At 48.4% G+C, this 21,679-nt stretch overlaps 1 protein-coding gene across 50 annotated transcripts in view; it reads right to left on the bottom strand.

The window, feature by feature from the left end:
• LOC138513982 (mucin-19) overlaps nucleotides 1-21,679 on the bottom strand; it is a 1,848,798-nt gene that overhangs the window by 1,376,316 nt on the left and 450,803 nt on the right. The gene's annotated exons all lie outside the window — the stretch shown is intronic.

The following is a 21,679-nucleotide window of genomic DNA, read 5'->3' on the forward strand; positions in this document are numbered from 1 at the left end:
GCGACCTGTGCTGCCTCCTGCCCCTGCCCCTGGACTGCACCACTTACACCAGCAGGGATGCCCCCACCAGGCCCCATGTGCGGCTCAGTAGCGGCCTCCTCCTCCTCTGTGGAAACCACCAACCTCGATGGCTCCACACCGTCTTCCGCCATTGCAAGCCCCTGTGGGGGCTCACCCACCCCTTCCGCTGGAGCCGTGGGGGTATCCCCGCCGCTTGGCTCCACAGCGCCGTCTCCGCCCTCTTCTTCACTTTGCGCTGCGTAGAGGGAGACATAGAACACAAGCATCAGGGTACTGTACAATGGTCACCTAGACAGGAAGCAATAGCAGATGAGTGGCACTGTCAAAGATCACTTCCATCATGTCCCTCCACAACACATGGGTCAGTGCAGGCAAAACACATGCAGTAACAGGCATGGCGCATGCTATGGACATAAGCAAACATGTCCAAGGGACTCTTGAAACATACAATGTTGTTTTTGAACTCACATGCATCATGGGTCATGCCTATCACATTCACACACTTCACCGTACTTTCATCCATCTGGCCTCGTACACCCCAGACACAGTGGATGCAAGGATCGCTAGGCTGCATCAGTGGATCTGAACATTGACACAGACATGTGGCATGCATCCATGGCATTCACAAGTCACAGACACGCAGGTCAGACACACAGACATGGAAACCATACATGTACATGGCATCATCACCCATCCCTCACCCCCACCCATGTCCAGGAACAGAGACTGGCATGCTCTCATGTGTCCATTCCGCATAGGGCTCCCCATGTAGCATTTAAACACATACACCAACCGTGTGCTTCACACATTACTGGTCTCACATGCATGACCATGATGTCCCTGCACACACACACGCGTACATGGACTATGTCACACATACAGGCAAGTATCAGACAACCAGCACACTACAACATGCCCTGTCTCACACAGCAATGCCTGGCCACTTACCGCTCGACTCCAGACGGGTCTGCCTCTCAAGGACCTGGACGTGGAGCGCTGGGGATATGCGTTCCAGGACCCTCATCTGATCTTCCGACAAGTGGCCCCGGCGCCCCTTAGCATCCGCTGCCTTCAAGAGGCGCCGGGCCTTGTTGAGGGTCCTGGACCTGAAGTCCTCCCAGCGCTTCTTGACATGTTGAAAGTCGCGGACTGCCACCCCCTCCGCGTTGATGGCAGTCACGATGTCTGTCCAGATCCTGTCCCGTCCATCCTTGTCGGCGCGTGATGATCCGAAGAGGGCATCATAATGCCCCAGGACATGCTCCACCAGGACACCAACTTCCTTCTGACTGAAGCTGGTGGCCCTCTGCCGCTCTGGCTGGGTGTCGCCAGTGGTCTCGGATGGTGTTTGCCCCGACATGGCGACCCCGGAGGCAGGCGTGGGTGGGCAACTGGGTCCTGGGGCTGGGGCTGGGCTGTGGAGCGATGGTATCCCAGTCGGGAGTCTTCTGTTCCAGCAGGGGTGGACACAGCAACTGGACCCCTGCAGATGGCTGATGTGCAGGCACCAAATGGCAGGGCACGGTGACGGCAGGCAGGCAGGCAGCACAAGAGGGCTCATGGGAGGCTGCTCGGGGCTCTGGGGGGCAGTAATTCAGCCTTTTGGGCAGGAGTGTGGTCTTCCGTGTGCTTACGCGTGGCCAGCTTGATACGGAGTGATTTGGCACGTGAAAATTCTGCACGTCAGCGTGCAATTCGAGGAAAGGCCCTTAGCGCGTAAGCGCGTCTGCACGCATACGCAATTTCATTGGACAGAAGGCCCTTCAAGCGCAAGCGCCTCTGTGACGTGACGCGCGCAGGCGTGCATGGGCGTTTCAGCACGCGTGAAAAACTGCACGTCCGCGTGTAATCTGAGGAAAGGGCCCATGCGTGTAAGTGACGTGACGCGTGCGGGCGTTTTCCTCAGCACGGGTTAAAGGTGAGCGGGGCCAGCAGTTCGCTGTACGTGCCTTTCGTGGAGACCGACATGTGTTGCTGCTTCCTGTTGTTTCGTGCGCCATCACAACTTCACAGCTATCAAGGACGTATCTCTTCTTTTGGTGGGGGTATTGGCTATGCGTGTTTTTCTGCATCGCGCTAGTCAGACGGTGAGTCGCACATGCTATTTTTCCCACTGGGGGTGCCCCTGTGTATCGCACCCATTTTCGATGTCATAGTAGCCTGCGTGTCCCACGCGTACGTGTTATTTGTGTTACTGGGTGCCACTGCGTACTGCGGGAGGTTGATTCCACGCACGTAGGCTGCAGGGTTGCGTGCACGGTTTTACTGCAGTTTTGGGGTGCCTGAGCGTTGCGTGAACCGTCACTACATCACCGGGGTCACATACAGCCTTGCAGGTGCAGGGGGGCTGTTAACATCTTGCTTCCCACCCCCTTCACCCCAATTGCCCAGGTCAATTGTGGTGTACACCTCCCATTGGCACTACTCCATCTGTGCCGGCACTACTACATCTGTGCCATGGTTGGGAGGACACCAAAGGTGAGGGGCGCCTCAGCTGGGCGTACTCCTCGTGGCGGGCGTGGTCAGGGACGTGGCCGTGGTGACCAGGGAGTAGGGGACTCCAGGGTGTCCAGGGCGGCCACAGAGGGGGAAGAGGCAGGGGTGCGCCACTTGAGCACAATGTTGTGCCATGTGTCAGTGCAGTCATGCCACCACCCCCTGTGGTTCCGGGGGATGCAGCTTCTGCATCTGGCACTGGCGCCCGTGTGACCCGGCAGTCTGTTCCATCGACTGCCACGGGCCCAAGGGTAGTGGTAGCTGCAGGTGCAGCTGTGGACACCGCCACCCAGGCTCAGGGTCCTCCAGCGCAGGCTGCGTTGGCACTTGAGGAGCCCTTGGTAGATTTCCAACAGGCCAGGAGGGAAACCATAGGGGCAGGCAGGGCTGCTCAGACCAAGACACGTGTCCCTGGGGCAGTTATGTCATCTGCTGCCCCGAACAGCCGGGTGTTGGCAAGTGCAGGGGCAGATGCACCCAACAACACCCCGGTTGTGAGTCTGCCAACCAGGACCGTTGCGGTCAATGACCCTGCCACAGCTCATGTTGCTGCGTAGGGTCCATTAGAGGGCACCCAGATGCCACTGACACAAGTCAGGCCTTTGGTCGTCCCTCCACCTGCCACTCCCTTGGCTCAATCCACCGAACCCACTGGCCATACTGGTCAGGGCGGCATTAGCCAGCCAGTGTCTGCGCCACAGTCCAAGAGGAGGAAGGTTACACCTGCAGCACAGGCTGGGACCCCACACATAGCCACGACCTCCTGCACGTCGAGGAAGAAGCCTTTCTGCAAGCAGGAACTGGACTTCCTCGTGGGCTACGTGCGGGGCCACAGCCGTGACATGCTAGTGGGTGCCAATAGTCAGACTACGGCTGCCCAACGTGACACCCACTGGAAGCATGTTGCGGAACATGTCAGTTCATTCGGCCATGAGGTGCGCACGGCGCAAGAGTGCAAAAAGCGTTGGAATGACATCAGACGCAGCACTAAGGCTAAGCGTGTCTCTAATTACAACTTGACTCTGGTGACTGGCGGTGGCCCTGCACCAGAGGAGGAAGAGCTCACTCCGCATGAGGCACTCGTTGCAGAGTTCATACCACCTGAATTGGTCGAAGGAGTGGAAGAGATGCTGGACTTTGATGCCCAGTCCAGTGAGTGTTGATGCGTGTTTGTTGAGGACGTGTGTGTTTCACTTGTGGGATATTTTGTGCATGATTGCCACTATATGTGACGTGTACATGGTTCTGATGTGTAAGTAATGCAATGCTTCCGTGATGCATGTCTGCTCTGCTGGATGGTGGACATGTGGAGCAGACGGGGACTGTCCGCATCACCACTATTGCACCCTACTGACATGCTGGTTACAAGTATGCCCCTCCGGTCCATGTTCCAGCTCACTGGCCCTTCTGCATGTGGCGTGGGGTGACCTTCCTCTCAGCCCAGGCACAATGTCATTGCATGACTGACGTGCATGACTCCTCTGCCTGCATGCGGGGACTCCATGTAGGCATGCTCCCTTGCCCCTCCTCTGCCACTCTGCACCCCAGTTCCACCTTTGCACTGGTCTGCTTCAATTTTGCCAATGTGTACTTTCCTGTTCATGCGTCCTGTGTAGATGCTAACTTCCAGCGTACAATCTGCCAGACATATGCCGTGTGGTACAGCCTTAGTACTTGATGCAGGGTATCTCACTTGTACTGTGCATAGGTCAGATGTCCCGCAGGGACATGAGTGCCCATTCATGCTCCATGTGTATTGCACGCATGCCCCTATGTGTCCTTGACTGGATGATCACTGTAATACAAGTCCTGGGTGACATACATTGCATGGCATCTCATCAGCTTCCCATGTCAACTGTGGGTCAGTACTGCGTTGCACACATGTTTAGGGTCTGACAATCTGTGTGGCTCACAGGCCTCAGCCTGTTCAATGGCCAATGACTCTGTCCAACTGTTGTTGTGTCTTCTTCACACGTGGGCGGCCTCCAGAGTTTTCATCATGTGTCCTGCTTACTGTCCCATCATCATTTGCAGTGTTGTCACTTGAATCACATTAAGCTGTTGATGCCAGTCAACACTGCCTGTCAATACACAGGTGTATGGTCAGCCTTTTGATACCATGCTAGGCATCCCTGCTTTTGTACTTGGGTGGAGGGGTGCTTGGCTTCTAGATATGGTACACATTGAATGCACAATGCACGTGATGCCTGAATTTGACATTGCACTTCCTTCACATTTACTGACACACACCATGGAGTCCTTGTACATGTAGGTAGTGAGTGGCGTACACATTTTCTGCACTGCATAGACCCACTTCCATGGAAACTGCCACTTTTCAACAGGTCTGATCACAGAAGCAATTCAAAGTTGACCCAGCATGCATGCCAGGTTATATGTTGTGTGTCACATGTCTGCCTGATGCGTTTGTTGTCGGTGTGTGTGTGTGTTGTGTGCTTCTGACATGTGTAGTGACCTTTTTTCTCTCTATTTTTCAGGTGATGACGCAATGGAGGCGGAGGATGGTGTTATCATGCCAGACACAGGGTTGTTACCACTTCATCAACCCGGCACAAGTGGGGGTCGTGGGGTGGTAGGCCACGAAAACCTTCCAAGTGCTACAGTCCATCTTGTCTCTGGCTGCCTATGAGTCCAGCCTTGATGACGACTCTGACGTCCGTGTTGAGTTGGATGAGCATCAAGTCCATGTGTCAGGGGTGAGTGATTCTGATGTGGACACTCCTCTGTCCGCGACACCTGCACTGAGGGATCAGACAGTCTTGGTTCCTCCGCCCGTGGTGGATCGGGATGCAGGGTCACCCTCCACACCAGTCATTGATGTGCCTGGGACATCACGTCGACGGGGGCATGTAGTCGTGCAGCCGCAGGCGGTGCCAACACAGCGAGGACCCCCGGTCCTTGGGTCCCGCAGGGGTCAAGCCCGGCAACGCGGTCGCCGCGCGCATCCGCAGTATACTGAGTGGGAGCAAGACATGACTGCCAATTCAGAACGGCAGGGGGCAGCAATGGAGAACATCGCTGAGAGCATGGAGCGTGTGGCCCGATCTGTGCTCCCCCCTGCTAGGCAGGTGCATCTCCAGCAACAGGCGGCACGGTCCACGGCCGCTCGCTCAGTCTGGGCATGGCGGCCTCAGACAGGGCACGCCAGGCTGAAATGTCGTCTCTGCGTCAAGCAATTGCTGCTCACGCAGAGGTGCACATGGATGCCCTGAGGGAGTAGTATGCTTCCCTAAAATCCACTCTGGGTATCCTTATGATGTCCCACAGGCAGCGGGCAGAGGAGAGGTTTGCACAGCTTGAGCGTACCATCTCGGCTGAGCTACAGGCTTGCCGGGAGGTGCAGCGGTTGTCCAGCCAGGCCTTGCAGGAGGAACTCCGTGTTACAAGAAGAAGCACGTGTATCACGTGAGGTTCTGCATGCAGACCTACGTCACATCGCCACACAGAACCAGGCTCACCCATCCGGCAGACTTGCTGCCGACGAGGGGCAAGCTGCGGCTAGGCGTGGCCAGGCTACTGTGCCACGTCCTCCTTTCCAGGATGAGCCAGACTCGGACGACCATCTATCTCCCACATAGGTCGGGCTGTGCAGGCGTTGAGCCCATGGAGGGTTTTGTTTTGGCTCAGCATCATCGCATGTGGGTGTTGAGCAGCACCCTGTACCTCCCCCTTCCTGGGTGCCTCCCCTCCCCCCGGGTTGTATGTGGCCATTTTTGATTTTTCTTTTAGTTTAGTTAGTTAAGTTTCTGTTTGATAGTTAGTTTAATTAGGTAATGTAGGTTTTTCATAGTTAGTGTAATTAGTTAATATAGTTTAAAATTGCTTGTCTATTGTGCTTTCATGTGACGGTGCGGTGCTTTGTGGCTTTTGAAGGCATCCACTGTCTGTTCCAGCTGGGCCCTTCAGGCTTGTCTTGTGTATGTGTTTGCTGCTTGGGGTCCTTGACTCACATATGCCACTCCTACCTCCCTTATCCATGGGCTCGCAAGGATGGTTCGGTGTGACAGCCTATTACACAAGGGCTTTGGACTGTCATATCTGTGGCATGTCTGGTGCTGTGTGACTTGTGTTGACACCCCTAGTGGGAATGATTGCGGTGTTATTGTCCACTGTTCAGCTTTTGCTAGATGGGGTGTTTCATGATAAATTTGTACATTCATTGCTATGCATTGTGTAGTATGTTTCTTATCTTTACTGTACACGTGCTTGTTGCAATTCATGCCGTAGATAGTGTGTTCCACACTTTGGATGTGAAAGACGGACTGATGGTGTGATTTCTGATGTAAGTCTCTGACATGGTCCAGTAATGAGATGCCTGAAGAGACACACACAGATTACTTTAAAGCATTAATCATGTGTTTCATGCCCTTTCTGCAGGGGGATGAGCCTCCAGACCACCTTTGCCAGCAGACATGGCCCATTGGACATCTGAAATCTGGACTTGTTTGTTGGTGCCCACATGCACATGTGTGCACAAGCATAGGCACAGGGATTGCAGACCTACATCCTAGAACTGCTGACGTGTTCCAAGGAACTCCAGGCAAGGTGAGCAGCACAGGGGGGCCACAACACAGCAAAGCTTGCACCAGGCGAGTTGCACATGCAGGCTTAGTTACAGAACTGAGGGTGAGCTTGGACGAATATTGGTGTTGAAGCACACAATGCAGCTCAGATGTGTTGGTGGACTGATGGCTGTTGATTGTAAGGTTGTCTGGGACACCTGCAGGGGCAGTGGCACATACCCTCCGGTACACCAGGGTCCATTGAGGCACTTGTATCAACCATGTAGCCTTCCGAGACATGGAAAGGGGCAGCTCACAGGGACATACAGCAAGGGACATACTCGGGTGCAGTGCATTTCATTTCCATGTACATTTTGATACATGCACTGCCTACTTTGTTTCGGTCATGTTGGAACACGACTTGTTCTGAAGTCATGTCTTGCTATATGGGTCTGTCTGCTTACCCAGGGAACATTGCATGTTGTGTGAATTGTGACACATTGGTGTTCCATTTGCCACGCACCCACCGGCGGCTGACTTACTGCATTGACTGTGTATGACCCATCACAGGGGTAATGTTACATATGGGTACGAAGCATCTACACCAGATTGTCTGTTTGTAGAGTAGTTTGTTGCTATGGGGCATGTTTGGTGGTGTGTTTTTGTGTTATGGGCACGGACAGATTATTAACTGTGGCTCTCTTTGCAGCATTGCAGTGCTCCTGTAACCGGACCTGAGAGTGCGCAGGCAGGAGGCCAGCACTCAAAACCAGAGCTAAGTGTCTTGTTGTTTTTCTTTCAAACTGCTCTGCATAGGCTTGCTGGGGGGTGCACTAATGCATGGATGAATGTGTAATTCAATTTGGTATGTTTGCTTTCCCCTAATCACCCGCAGTCCTATCCAATTTTAAAACCTGTACCCTCTACCCGGTGTTCCTGTTTCCCGTACCTATCCAAGCAACGTTCCCTAACCCTCTTTCCCCGCTGGGGTTGCAGATGCCTGTGTAAGCCCCAAACTTGCAGGCGCCAAAACCCTAGAGGGGGTGGTTGGTTTGTGCCACTCCTAAGCCTGGACTACAGAAGGCCATGACAATGATGTCCAAGTTTGTTCGGATTGTGTATGTGTTCATGCAGGTAGTACATTTTCGTGCATTCCCTACTTTCATGTGTCATTCCTCCTCCCCTCTCCTGCCACTCATTCCAGTAATCCAGTGTGCCAACACCTGTCCCGACTGCATATCCCTGACCCTCCTTCTACCGCCAGGGTCTCAGAGGCCTGTGTGAGTTTGACCTTGCAGGCACCCGGGACACGGTGGGGGTGGTTGTTTCGTGCCACTCCTGCGCCTGTACACGGGACCTGTGACAGTACACATCCGTTCATGGTGCATCATTCTATGTTATGTACCACACATGGTTCACATCCTGTTGTGACATTGTTTTACTGTGCTACCTTGGTTGTTACATCATTGTGGTAGTACTTGGCCTTAGTGAGGTACTGCTACGTCAAGTCATCTACCGGAGGGTGTTCTGGTTCGTTTTTCTGGCTTGGATTTTGTGATTTTGCAAATGAGGGTGGACTCTGAGGGTGCAGGCACCTTTTTACCCGCAAGGTGGGAGATGGTGACGAAGGGGAAGGGTGATCCTGTGGCCAGGTGAAATTGAGGGTTGAAGGCCCCATGACCCAGGTGCAGTTGTTCAGTGGGTCATGGTCATTTGTGAGGGAGGGGGGGGTTGTTGTTGATAGTTGCCTTGCCCTGCAGTGTGATGGGAACCCTGACATTGTAATTGTGGTATCCTATGTACATGTTGTGTTCTGCTGATCAATGCCTGTTCATGTGTTGTGTTTACCTTTCAGGTGTGAGGGGATAGTTGTGGTTTGACATGCTGGGGTGTACACATGGTGAATGTTCACATGTGATGTGTGGAGGACACTGATGGTCACTTGATTGCACATGCATATGTTGAATGCATGTCCTTACTGACCCACACACTTGCACTATGATGCACTACATGTACAACCACACTTGCATATCCACGTGTACACTCTGTTTGCCTTCTGGTGCCCACTGTGTCCCTGCAGCACATGTTCTGTGACCAATTATGGATCCTGTACATGCTTAATTTGCTTTTTGATGTGGTTTGTCGCTTAGATGTGATGCTCAGGGTGTGCATCACACACAATGGCTGTTCACTTTGCTGTGCGCTGAGCAGTGTGTTGCAGGAGTTGGACACAGCACACAGAAGCTGCAGTGTTGATTTTGCAATGCACAATGTGCATGTAGACAGGCATTCATTGTTATGTTACGTCTACAACTTTTGTAATGCATTTGGGAATGACTTATTTTGGGTGGGAGGTTGTTGGTCAGTCATTTCATCTGATTCCATGTCAGGCATCATTGCCTGATGCCACTGTACATTTTTGACATGGCAATGTGTACCTTATTGGTACTGTGTTGGTGTATGGGTATTGCTTGCCATGTCATGTTGTGGTTTGGGAGGGTTTGAGTGACATAACAGTGATGGTCATGGCCTGTTTTGCAGGTGTGTGTGATTCACACCTTGCATGTCAGGGTCATCCGCTTCTCAAAGCAACTAGCTGGGGTAGATCTCTCTCCGCGGCAGGGACCTCCCTCTGGAACAGCCTTCCTGCCTCACTGGAACTTGAGGAGAACCATCTCCGGTTCCGGAAGCACCTCAAGACCTTCCTCTTTGCTTCTGCTTTCTCTCTCCCTCTCCCTTGCAAAATTCTTCACTGGAACTGCACTGGATCTGCAACTGGGCCACTCTCACCAACCTCGGTCCCTGGCCCAGCCACTCTCCACTTGCACTGCCTCCCTGGCAACCCCTGCACTGCGGGACTGTCTCTCTATCCCTACAGCCCCCCCTTCCCAGCACTTGTCTGCACTTACCTTTGCAGTTGCCACCAGCTGGCCTATTTATTTGTTTTTTAGTCTACTTACCCTGTACTGCACTCCCCACCCTCCCCTTCCCCTTGCTCTTTTCCCTTCCCCCTACCCCTGCACTTGCGCAATCTAAATGACACCTGGCCTAGTAGTATCGTTGTCTGTCTTCCCTTGTTCCCCCCTCCCTGCCTCATCGCACCTTGAAATACTTGTGTATAGGCATGTTACAAAAGCCATATCATGTCATGTCATATGTGTGCCTTTTGGTCACACAGGATAGCTTGTGTTTAAGCAGCTAGGGATGCAGACAATGTGGCACTTCCATGGCAACTATCTCAGGGTGGTAGGGTTGTGACAGTTGACTGTCTCTTTGTCATCATCGATTGTCACCTGGTATGTGCCAGGCCTGTGTGCACTCCGCAGGAGTGGGAGTTTTGGTGAAAAATGTGGCCACAAGCTGGGTCCAGGCTTCCTCGCCACGTGCCCTGCCCCTCCCATGGGCAGCGCCTGTGCCTGTGGTTGGGGATGCGGGGGCACCACCATGTCCACCGGTACGCCCTGCCGTGTTGCAACATTGTGCAGGACACATGCTGCCACAATGATCCTCCACACTACTGGGGGTGCATAGAGTAGCTGCCCGCCAGAGCGGTCAAGGGAGCGGAAACGTGACTTGAGCACTCCGAATGTGCGCTCCACTATGGCCCTGGTTGCAATATGGGCGGCGTTGTATCTTACCTGGGGTGGTGTGGTGGGGTTCCGGATTGGCGTCATCATGTGGTTGCTCAGAGGGTAGGCACTGTCCCCTGGGGAGGTGTAAATGGTTGTGATTATTGGGGTGTGTGTATTTGTGTGTGTGTGTGTGACAGGCAAGCATGTGCAAGGGCATTTGTACTCACCTAGGAGCCATGTGTCGCCATGCTGCCCAGCTTCCAGGGCCTGGCTCAGGGCGGACATTCTGTATATGAAACTGTCATGGGTGGAGCCAGGGTAGTTTGCATAGACAGAGGTGATGATTCCCTTTGCATCGCATACCACCTGTACATTGATGGAATGCCAGTGCTTGCGGTTTCGGTAGATGTGCTCAGTGGACCTAGGTGGACGTAGGGCCACATGGGTGCAAACTATGGCACCAACCACTTTGGGGAAGTGTGCCACCCTGAAAAAATCCAGGACAACTGCCTGCCTTTCTGCGGGTGTTCTGGGCATGTATATGTGCCTGTGGACTGAGGGGCACGCTGTCATGATTGCCAGTACCTGGTGTGGGCAGCGTGACTGCGTGGCCTGTGAGACCCCCCCCACTATGGCAGTAGTCCGCTGGAATGACCCAGTGGCCAAGAAATGCAGGACATTGAGCACCTTCTCCAAGGGGCTCAATGCTTGGGAGCAAATGGTGGGGGATGTAAGGTCATCTTCCCACTCCCTGACCAGGTCTAGGATGATATAGGGTGGAAACCTATACCTGCCGTAGACCTGGTCGTCAGGCATCCCAAAAAGCCTCGTCCGTGGTGCGAAAATGCGTGCCCTGGCTATTCTCCTCCTCCTGCGGTGTCCCACGATCAGTGCTGCGACAAATGGGGCATTCATCGTAGCTGTATATACGTGTTTGTTGTTTGCGTGCACTTTTATACTGTGCGCGGGGACGCTTCCGTCTGCCTTCGTGTGGCGGACGCGTTGACGCCTGTGTGCGTCTTTTGCCGTGCGCGGGTTTCTCGTATTCGAATCCATGAATACGGGTTGTTCGCGTGCGTGTGGGCGTTCCGTGTAGTTCCCTGCAGTACTTCCCCAGTTAGGCCTTCTTTTTCACACGTTATTCCCCATTCCGCGTGTTATGCCCACTGTTCCGCCCACTTTGGTTGTGTGCGCCGCGCTATGTGCACTTTTGCTGTGCACGTAGCGCACGCCGTGTGTGCCCGCGTGCGCCATGGCAGGATTTGGCGCACGGACAGCGGGAAACACGCGCAGCGTCTTCCTTGAATCGCATGCGTTTCCGTGCGCTGGGTTTCTCACGCTTGCGCCACCTTGCGCTGGGATTTTCGGCGCACGTTTGCTCCATGAATCGACCCCCATGTGTCATGTTTTATTCTGCAGTGGAGTAGGAGGTCTCTTCAGGTTCTCAAGTCTCAAGACATCCACAGTGTTTGTATGTAGTGCCCAGCCCATTCTTGGTTTCACTTATAGTCACAGGGCTTTTGAGATATATATATATATATATATATATATATATGAAAAGGATCAGGGCAACCCCAGATAAAGTGTGACCCATACTTGTATTCCATTTATAACAGCAAATGTGATAATAAAGTAATAAAATGGAATACAATACATCCAAATGGTGGCACAGGAGAACACATAACGTACGTTACATGTACACAAACAATCAACAATACTTGTCAAAGAAATCTACAAAACATTACTCATATAAATGTAGAACGAACCTTTTGCATTATCCTGGGGCTGTATACAAATGCGCATGCTGTATTAATCAGCAGTTCTACAATGTTTGAGTTCTCAACGCAACTGTGTTTCAGCCTGTATAGCAGTTGGAGAGTGCTCTTGGTACATCGGCCTTCATTAGGACGTGAGATTATAATGGTGTCTTACTCAGTGGAATATATTGTGTTCCAAGTCGTGCATTGCACATCAAAGAAGAATTCAGGAGGTCTGTGTGTGCGATCTGAGGCTGGTGACTAGTACTGAACGAGTCACAGAGACAGCTTGAGTTTTGCAGTGTTATCTTGTTCCCAGCTGGAAAAGGCCTATGACTAGGCAACAAATTTCCCGGGTGCCGGCTCCCTGTAGTTAGCAGGGTGTCCATCCGACGGCGCTGCATTCAGCTGGACAAAATTGTAGATTTCTTTGACAAGTATTGTTGATTGTTTGTGTACATGTAATGTAGGTTTTTTGTTCTCCTGTGCCACACTTTGGATGTACTGTATTGCCTTTTATTTCTGTATTATCACATTTACTGTTATTCATATGGTAAATGGAATAAAAGAGTGGGTCACACTTTATCCGGGTTTGCCTTGATCCTTTTCTACTAGGTTGCTTTGTGGAATGTGGCTTGGCTCAAATGGACATTCCTACAAATATATATATATATATATATATATATATATATATATATATATATATATATATATATATGTATATATATATACATATATATATATATATATATATATATATATACCTGAGTAGTTCAGGGAAGTACCAAGTGCCCCTTAATATATATTTGTTTTCAATCTTATCAGACCATATATATGAATGGGCAATTTCTGTAAATAAGGTCTCATCTATCAAAATGGATTCAAAACCCATATAAGTACTACTTTAAATGGGCCTAATACTTAATCTACTGCAGAGTCAATCTCTAGATGAACAGGTATTGCCATCTATTTAGCAAGTGCAGATCTATCCTCAGCCTGTGATTTTGTTAACCGTCAACCCTTTGGAAAAAGCTATGGTCATGGGGTACAGATAAGGGCCTGCTGAAATTAATCATTGGTCTCCATTGTGATACCACTAGCCACATCAGGCTTGATTCCAACAGGAGTTTATAAACACCTATACTAGCAGGCTGAGCATTGGCGCCTATGCTATTTAAGCAATATTTGGCAGTCCTTCACGATTAATTGAACCAACTTTCTACCTTTTTCCCCTGAAATGGGGACAGCTGAAAATACCATTTCTCTTCTTTGCAGATGATATCATTCTTCTTGATAAAACAGAAAATAGACTCCAGCGAGCATTGAATGCACTTCAAAGTTATGTAAAGTTAAATGGTTTAAAGATGAGGAAATCAGCAGTTGTATTGAATAAGCATACCATGTTTCGTCCAAAGAGCTTTAAATGGGCAATATACAATAAAGCTATTCACCTGTCAATTTATGAGACGTCAACTTCAACTATATTCACAGTTCGGTTGTATGGCAGAAATGAAACAAATGAAGACGAAATATTGTGGATAAACTGTATTGACTTTAATAACATTTTATAAGGGAAGGTTTTCTCATCTATATAATATAGCATGGAATGTGCCCTTGTTCCCAGTAATCGAGTGCTAATGCAACTGGAAGGGGCCTTTTAGCAAAACATTCTTGGCCTTCCAAATGGTGTTCCACTATACTTGATCCGCAATGAACTGGGAATGCAATCATGAGATTCACTAATAAACTGGAATAAGTTGGCAAACTATCATATGATTTTAGCCCCCCCACACCCCCCCCGTGACATTCGATGTATGTCAATTTGAATAATATATTTTTGAACAGTTCCTCCCAAGCTCTGATGAACTTTGTTTCATGTTAATCCGAGAGTGCGGTCCTCAACACTTTGTGTCATTTGCTCTGTTTGAGGATTACAACATGGGGGCTAATGACACCGGACCAGCACCGACACGGAGAAGAGAGCATGGGAATGCTATTTTTGCCTGAAAACAACACGTTGATACATTAATTAGGCTAACAAAGTCATTTATTTTGCATATTTGCAAGCTTTTGTGGAATCTCTCCACTTCCTCAGGCAGAGATAGAATGAAGCCTTTGAAAAACACAGCAGCCTACATGGCCCTTGCTTGAAATACCCCATTATCTGTTCCTGTCTGTGTAACTGATTTGTAGCTTTGCTCAAAGAGCCATGTATTAGATTTTGCACTCCCTCACACATTGCAATCTTCAAGGCCTAAATCGTACACTGTGTTAAGTGGGGCAAGGGTTAGTGTAACTGAAGAGCAGGGAAAGAAGAAACAGCCCACCCTGTTAGTGCTCTCAGGAAGGCAGGACGGAATGGGTTAGTGTCAGTCATAGCAAGTGCAGACCAGCTGAGACTTGGTATGTCAAAACAGTCCCTTTGCAAGATCATAGGTAGCACAATCCTCAACATATAAATCGTTTTCCTCTAGAAAGCTAAACGATGGGTTACGCAACAAGTTATGAGTTAGGCCTGTGACTCGTGGAGCAAAGTGTGGTAACTTTGTGTCAAATCCCACCCTTGTGATTGTGTTGCATCACAATCATGTGGAAAGGGTGGGGTCTGGCTAGAGACATGGGCCCTGTCAAGTCTCTGGGAAGCTTTCAGTTTGGGGATTTTGAGGGCAGAGGGGGCTGTGCTAGAGGGTGTCTGGATATGATTCATTGCCTTAGAGAGGCTGCAATTTAGGTGTAATCTTTTGGGTACATTATCTAGAACGGGCCCCATCAGAGGTATACGAAAGGAAAAGTGCTTGTGCCGTTTGTGTAAGGATTACAAATTGGAGACCTTAAAACATCGTTACTCTACTTTATGGGAACAACAAACAGGTGTATTTTCATTTTTGGGAGATTTGTACATGATTTTAGAATATTGGATTGTGACGCTTTATGGAGCCGTTTAATGGAAGGAAGCCAATCCCCCCTCATTATTGCCCTTATTAGGTATTTAAATATTTTGGGGAAAATTGCTTTGATTGTAACAGAGTTAATAGATGAAGTTAAAGCTGAATTTGACCATTTGGAGTTATATGAAATACTATTTATAGTGGATATGTATTTTAGATATTGTACATAATCGAATTATTGTACATTTTGTGTTTTAGGATATTTTATAATGATTGTATGCCTAATATGCATCCAGTTTGCTTTTTGAAATCCAGCCAGGGGGATTTTGCCTGTGAACCACCTCAGAGTTCACTCTAATGGGCATAGTTCCCCTCCTTTAACTAAGGTTTCTACAGCCCTTCTTTCCCCTAAGGCTTACAGTTCCCTTCCCACTCTAAATAAAGGTGAATATGCCCTTCTCAACCCCAAAATAGATTGGGTCCTTCTCACGCTCAATAAGAAAAATGGTGCTCTTCAAATCCACAATACCCATACAGTGCCCTTCTCACCTGTAAGCGATATCTTGTACTGTTCACACTCATAAAGGGAATTAGTACCCTTCCCCCACTTAAGCAGTATGGCCCTTCTTAGAAGTCTAATGGAGTGAACTCTTAAGACCTTCCCTTAGCTTTCGACACAGGATCTTGGTCAGTCTGAACATCTGCCTTTGGGCCCTCCTCTGGCCCTTTCTCTGAAATTGCAGCCATGTGGCATCTTCCTGGCCCACTGCCTGCCCTACTGCTTTGCCGTCTTTCTCTTCTGCTTCTGTCACACTCATCTCTCTGGCCCTGATATTCCTTCCCCCCTGGACTCGTGTGTAGTGGGACCTTACTAGGCCCTGCCTTTTAACTGCCCTTCTATCCATGCCCCTGTCATGCCTCCATGTGCATCCGGGGTCCTCAGACGTGGCCTGGGAAAGTGGCAGCTCTATCAGAAGGGGTGCCTACCCCTGTGGCAAGCTCAGGATCATTCCCCTCATCCTCACCTGCACGGCTCCCCCACCTACAGCTTCTCTGCGGCAATGCCTTCTGGCTCTGCATTGGTGCAGCAGTGTCCACGGTCTCAATGGCTCTATGCGGCTGGTCGATGCCATTTAAAACAAAGTTCCCAGAATGTGATACTGTACCTAAGCAAATTTCGTCAGTTGCCCAATGAATCCCAGTGGCTTGAAGACACTTAAAAAATGTTGTTTCGACATAGGTTGAGAGAGGCATACAAGGACAAATTGGTCCATGCTCCTGAACCAGCCACCATGCAAGCCCTTATTGATCAAGTAGTCAAGATAGACCATAGACTTTCAGAAAGGCGCTCTGCATGTCGGAGACACGATATCAGCAGGTCTGTATTCCCCCCACACAAACCACAAGGAATCCTCCACCTCCAGGGGATACTGCAGGTGAACCCATGCCTCTAAGGGCAGCTTGCGGTCCTCTGTCTGAGGCCGAAAAGAAAGGGAAGGCGTAGGATGAACAGATTGTGTCTGTATTGTGGTGATGCAAACCATTTCTTAAGATCCTGTCCTGTTCGACCTGCTAAACCAGGAGCAAACTAGCAGGCTCGTTGTCACCCAGGAAGGAAAAAACAAGCCCAAAGAACCAATCACGTCTTCCCATGGATCTTGTTGATGCAATGTCTCCCCGAGCCTTATTTGTGCTCCATGTTACCATTCAATGGGGTGGCGATTTTGAAGCACTCGATACAATGGCCCTAGTTGATTCCGGAGCCTCTGATAATTATATGGACATTCACTTTGGAGAACGAAATGGCATATCAAAGAGACAAAAGGTCCATACAGCCTTGGTGGAAGGGATTGATGGGACCCCTTTGGACTCTAGTGCCATAAATCAAGAAACTGAACCCCTTCAATTGAATATCAATCGACATCAAGAAGTTTTGGCATTTGACATCAACCAGTACCCCTCGAATCCGTTGGTGCTAGGGTTACTGTGGTTGGTTTTTTACAATCCCTACATCAACTGAGCTAAGCAAACAATGTTTTGGATCCAACCATTGTACCAGGAAATGTTGCTCTGTTTCCAGGCATCCAGCCATTCAGTTTGCTCTTGCTGACTCCGGAACTACACAGCGCTAGTTGTGTTGTCAGAAGTGACTCTTGGAATATGCCTCCTTTCACAAAGTGTTCTTCCCTCATGAAGACATTCCTTTGCCACCTACATGACCTTATGATTGTGAAATCCATTTGCGTCCTGATGAACCGATTCTGCACGGACAGGTATTTTCCTTAACTACACAAGAACAAGAAGAGCTATGCGAATACATCTAGGAATGTCTCGACAAGGGATACATTTGAGCTTCATCTTCACCTGCAGGGGCTCCATTATTTTTCGTCCCAAAGAAAGAGGGAACCCTATGACCCTGTGTTGATTATCAGCTACTCAACGAGATAACTATTAAGGATAGGTACCAACTACTGCCTTATGCGGGAAATTTTGGAATCCCTGCGGCGAGTCAAGGGGTTTACCAAAATTGACTTACGTGGAGCCTACCTTCTGGTGCGCATCAAACGTGGAGACGAGTAGAAAACTGTGTTCCAGTCACCCTTGGCACATTATAAATACCTGCTTATGCCCTTCAGCCTTTGTAATGCCCCAGCAGTTTTCCAACACTTCATGGAGTCGATATTCTCACACCTGCTCTGCCTTAACACTTGGATATATCTTGATGATATCTTGATATTTTCTGCCTGATTAAGGGATCATGTGGCCCACGTCTCTGAAATCCCTAGAAGACTGTTGAAGAACCATCTCTATGCCAAAGAAGGGAAATGCAAATTCCATATCAACCGAATTGAATTCCTGGGCGATTATTAGCCTCCCAGAGCATTCACATGGATCCAAAGAAGATCAAGGCCATTGAAGACTGGTCCAGTCCTCATGACATAAAATCTGTTCAGCGTTTCTTGGGTGTTGTTAACTCCTACTGCCAGTTCATTCCAGATTTTTCCCAACGCACTATGATCATCAGACACGTCCTACGCAAGGGTCACGTCTTTCAGTGGAATGATGTTGCTAAGCATGCCTTTCAAGACATCAATAAGGAGTTTATGAAAGCTCCTATTCTGCTCCATCCTAACAATGAGATCCCTTTTATCATCGAGCCAGAAGCCTTTGCCAAGGCAATTGGTTCGATTCTACTGCAATGGAACTCTATAACAAATCACAAATATCCCATAGCCTATTTCTCCCGCCAATTGACAACCAGTGAACAAAATTATGCCATAATTGAAAAAGAGTTGCTTGCCATTAAATACAGTTTCCTTGTCCTACCAGATCCTTCCTGTTTGCTTGTTACCTGCCTGTTCATTGTTAAACTCTCCTCTTGTTCCTGTGTTCTACCATTGTGGTACCTCAGTCCAGTGCCTGGCACTGTCTCTGCATCATGTGTATCATGGTTACACCGATCATGGTGTAGGGAGAACCATCCTTCCTCTTTCCTCCAAGAGATTGAATTCTTGATTGCTGAGTGTAGGGTGGTACTTCAGCCTCGCATTTACACAGACCCAGCTTGGTGTTTGTTGTGGCGGTTTCTGCTCCCTGGAAAACCAAATCAGGTACGTGCCAGCGCTCAGTCTTGGTTGATAGCCTCTTATTGGCTTGGTTATCTATTTTGTTGTGCATAGCTTTTGCATTAGTTACTTTTGTCCCTCCCGTTGCTATTACAAGAGGTTCAATTTCCCAGTGACCACCATAGTTCCACCATCCTATGTCTATATGCTGCTCTGTAATGAGGTTTAGACCCAAAACCCTGAATGTTTTCAAATTCAATGGTGGCTTCTCATTGTTCATTGCTATGGTGTGTGGACTGCAACATCATCTAGCATTATTGTCTCCATAAGCGTTGATTGGGTATCTGGCCACCACTTTCTTTAGTACTTTGGGCAAGTCTTTTATCAACATGCAACAAAGCATAGGTCTCAATACCAATCCAAACCCTGGATCTATCACATCACAGGAACTTTTAAGTCGCACAATGTTGCTATCAATGGTATCCTCAGCTTTTACTTTACATATAAGAGCAGGGAGGGGGTATCTACAATAAAGGAAGCAGATAAATCTATACTCAGTCTCCTAAGTCTGAAGCATTATTACTCAAGTTGTGGTTTGCCCCTGTCTTGGAGAGACTCTGGAGCTTCCACCCTGCCCCATCTCAAAGTAGCTCACGTCTTTGCCAATGCCCTGGTTGGCCAATTTTCATAGGCTGCATTGACCATAGCCCCTGGCCATGGGATAGAGTGAGAGATATGACTTTGTCACTGACCCAATATTCAACGTGGACCTTTGTCTTCTTTGGCTGAAAAGGCGACATTGGACACCTGCTGTGACTTCTAGGGACCACTGGGTCTTCCATCCTTTGCCCTAACCACTTAGGGAAGGAAGCAGAAGCAGCTGCCACTGTCACAGTGGTAGTAGTAGAGACCCCCAAAGTAAGGATGCTTTGAGGCTTTCACTCCTGCACACACATGTAGAATATGCCAGAGGATCCACAAGTAGCAGAGCAAGGTAGCTTTGTGTAATCTATTTCGGATAGATACTTCTGCTATGGGGTCTTTTTTTTTCCAAACTGGTCATGTGGTATTTTCTTAAACTGTAGTGGGCATATCAAGATGTCGTAGACAATTTCTATAAATGCATATAGCTTAAATTTGGACAAATATGCAATTCAGCCACTTATTGAAGGTCTGGTATTTTTTGGGCCGGATTACCATTGGTGTTAATTACTGTTGCTGCTGATAGTAATCTGAGGTTTTTTCACTTGATTACAGGAATACCACCTGTATGGATTCTGATTTACCTTTTTAAAATGTATTTGTATTAGATTGTCTCCAGTAAACCTTGAAGCACTAGAATAGACTCACTTTAAAGCACACAATTAAATAATTTCAAAAGATTTCAATTTATCCATGAAATACATACCACTATCCACGTTATATTAGTATTTTTATAATATAAATCACCTTTATATTAGATCAAACAAGGTTTCTTACTTTTAATTAGTTGTCACAATTGTAAATTGGTGAGATATGTATAAGCAGCTAACCTGCCTAGACACAATGACCACAAACTATTTTCAGACAACACAGAATATTATATGTACAGTTAATGAAAGAAGTGGCGCGGTCAACCTTCCAGTTAAGGGCAAGTTGTAAAAGGAATAGTGCGCTCAAAAATGTTATTGTTTTAAATGATGGGCAATAATCAAAAACATATATTAAACATATTTGTAAAGAAAGTTCCTATGTAAAATTTTGAGCAAGTAATGCTCAAACCCAAAAATGTTAAGTACTAGGAGGCATCCATTTTCTGAAATGGATGAGCCTCCTGTGCTTGTGTTAATCTCTGCCCTCGTGGCACTAATGAAGCAAAAAGCCACCTGCTGGTAACTTTTACTACACCAGCTTTTGCTTCATTATTGCCAGAGACACAGAGAGCAGAGACTGCAGTCAGGAAAGCTGCTGCAGATAAGTGTTTTTCTTTTTCTTTTTCTTTGACTACCAAAGAAAACCACGGCAATTATAAATGCGACCAAGTTGTATTTATGATTGCCGTGGTTTTCTTTCTAGGTTTTACTGGGCTCCCCCAGCTCAGGGGAGCTCGGGAAACTAAGAAAGAAAACCATGCCAATTATAAATACAACCGCGTTGGATTTATAACTGCAGATGCTGTGGTTTTCTTTTTAAGTTTCCCAGACTTCCCCGGCTTGTGGGACCTCGGGAAATTTAGAAAGAAAACCACGGCAATTATAAATACAACCGCGTTGTATGGAGCCCAGGAGACTCAAAGCTGAAGACACCGCAATCATAAATACAACACAGTTGTAGTCATGATTTCCTTGTTTTTCTTTTTAAGTTTCCCGGTCTCTTCTGGGCCGGGGGAGCCCGGGAAACTTAAGAAGAAAACCATGGCAATCATAAATACAACCGTTTTGTATTTATGATCACGCTGGCTTTCGCTTTGAGTCTCATGGGCTCCCCCGGGCTGAGTGATCCTAGGAGTGACTCAAAGCGAAAGCCGTTGCAATCATGAATTCAACAAAGTTGTATTTATGATTTCCGTGGTTTTCTAACCACAGCAATCATAAATACAACAACGTTGTATTTATAATTGCTGTGCCTTTTATTGTAGGCAAGTCCAAGCAATTATGACTAGTTCGCTGGTATCCGGCAGAGTATTCATAATTGCTGTGACTTTTTCTAGTTTCCCAAGCACGGAAAACTAGAAAAGAAAGTCGCAGCAATTATGAAAACTCCACTGCCAGCCAGTATTTATAATTGCTTTGCCGTTCGTTTTATGTTTTCTGTGCTTCCCTGGGCTTGGGGAGCACAGAACATGTAAAAAATGAAAGTGAAGGCAGCCTCCTATCCATG

Source organism: Ambystoma mexicanum, chromosome 12 (genome assembly GCF_040938575.1).
Source record: "Ambystoma mexicanum isolate Mex_15411 chromosome 12, UKY_AmexF1_1, whole genome shotgun sequence".
In the NCBI taxonomy this organism is placed as follows: domain Eukaryota; kingdom Metazoa; phylum Chordata; class Amphibia; order Caudata; family Ambystomatidae; genus Ambystoma; species Ambystoma mexicanum.